At 41.5% G+C, this 2,178-nt stretch overlaps 1 protein-coding gene across 1 annotated transcript in view; it reads left to right on the forward strand.

The window, feature by feature from the left end:
• The window catches only part of RPA1 (replication protein A1), a 103,066-nt gene that overhangs the window by 32,250 nt on the left and 68,638 nt on the right, over positions 1-2,178 (forward strand). The gene's annotated exons all lie outside the window — the stretch shown is intronic.

A 2,178-nucleotide genomic window follows, 5' to 3' on the forward strand; every position in this document is an offset into this window, starting at 1 on the left:
TGTGCCAGGAAGGAGTGGAGCACAGACTAGGAACTGAAAGGGAATGACATGGCTGGAAAGCCTAGAGCACTAAGTGATCTGAGATGAGCTGGAGACACATTCGCAGGTCAGATCATAAAAGGCCTAAGCCATGTCACAGGTTTTGTTTGTTTGTTTTTAGAATGATTTTCTTTATATTATTTATTATTATTGTTATTTTTTATTTGACCAGAACAAGATATACACACTCAGAAAGAGAAAGCAAGTCACCAGGTCTGGGACTTGTACTATGGTCAGCCATGTGGGAGTTCAGTGCCTTTAACCTCCATGCCACCTACTGCCCCCACATGTCAAAGGTTTTTAACTTGGGCCTAAGGTCATTAGAAAACTGTTGAAAGATTTTAATCAGGGCTAAAGGTGCATCCAAGAACTGTTAACTTCTTAATGATGGGTAATAATTATATTTTACAAAATATCTACTGTCATCATTGATTTTCACGGGGAAAAAGTTATTTAGATAAGTGTATGTTTCTGAAAACAGATCGTCTCTTTTTATGCCACATATTCTTGTGTTTAATGATCTAAATTCCTATCATGTCAGTTGCTCCTTGAAGATACGGTATGTAGCAAGGACACTGCATTTTAATTAAGGAACTAGATGGGATATGAAGACCTGCAATCATGAAAGGCCTTGATAACGATGCGGTGAAAGATTAAGGGAAATATTTATATAGGAATTGGTATGTATTTCTCAAGTTACTCAGTAATGAAAACCAGTTGACAAAAGGAAGTCGTTTTATCAGAATAATCATTGGAGGAAAGCATTTTAAATAGCTCGTCATTTGGAGGGCTTCTGAATTTATTTTTTCTAACTTGTTTCTGTTTGTTTGCCTTTGTAGGAGAGTAGTTATTTTGATGGAGTTAGAAGTATTGAAATCAGCTGAAGCTGTCGGATTAAAGATTGGCAATCCAGTGCCCTATAATGAAGGTAAATGCTTTCTATAAGTTGATAGCACTCGCCACACTTGTAGTTTTTAGAACTGTCTGTCTGCTGTTAAGGGGTGAGTAGATTCTGTAAAGCTAGAGACCATGTTTGTTCTGTTCTATTCTGTATCCCTGTTGCCTAACTCGTAGTTGACCCTCGATAAATTTGCCTCCGAAAAGTTTATGGAAAATGTGTCTTAAGAAAAAACTATGGGGAACCAGCAGTTAGCATAATGGCTATGTCACTGGACTCCCATGTAGTCGATCGTGGTTCACATCCCGGACCCGGTGGCTTAAAACTCACGCCGGGCGCGTGTGCATGCGTGCCCAAGATCCCGAGAGGAGAATGGAGGAGAAGGGATTGCGGCGTGGCCATTTCCCCTGGGGGGTGATTTCTCGCTTTCTATCTTTCTGTCTGGCGAGTGCACATACCCTATAGCAAAAACCTCTAAAAATAAATTATTTTATTGGGACCAGCAGATGGTGGAATGGTTACATCTATGGACTCCCATGTGGTCAACCACAGTTTGAGTCCCAGATCTGGTGACTTGAAACTCACACTGGGTGCGTGTACGTGCATGCTCAAAATCACAAGAGAAGAGACTGCGGCATGGCCATTCCCCCTGGGGAGTGATTTCTCACTTTCTCTCTCTTGGGTGAGTGCACATGCCCTATAACAAAAATCTCTCTCAAAAAAAGAATTATTTTATTTAACTTATTTATTTATTTTAATTTTACCAGAGTGGGACAGAGTGAGTGAGAGTGAGTGTGAAAGCAAGCTGCCAGGCCTGAGACTTGAACTGCAGTCACCCATGTGGGAGTCCAATTCCCTTAACCACCATGCCAGCTGCTGGTCCCGCAGGTTTGTGATTTTTTTCTTTTTGTTTTGTACCAGAATAAATCTGCTTTTATTTCTTTTTTTTTAATTTATCTTTTTAAGTTTATGTACCAATTTATTTCATGAACAAGAAAGAGAAAGAGAAGAGACGTTGACAGCACCTCCAACAGGGTCTTTTTGTTTGTTTTAAGAGAGATTTTTCTAGGGAACCAGCAGTTAGCGTAATGGCTATGTTGCTGGACTCCCATGTGGTCGACCGCGGTTTGCATCCCGGACCCGATGGCTTAAAACTCACGCCGGGCACGTGTGCGTGCGTGCCCAAGATCCCGAGAGGAGAATGGAGGAGAAGGGATTGCGGTGTGACCATCCCCCCTGGG

Source organism: Tupaia chinensis, unplaced genomic scaffold (assembly GCF_000334495.1).
Source record: "Tupaia chinensis unplaced genomic scaffold, TupChi_1.0 Scaffold144899_1, whole genome shotgun sequence".
In the NCBI taxonomy this organism is placed as follows: Eukaryota; Metazoa; Chordata; class Mammalia; order Scandentia; family Tupaiidae; genus Tupaia; species Tupaia belangeri.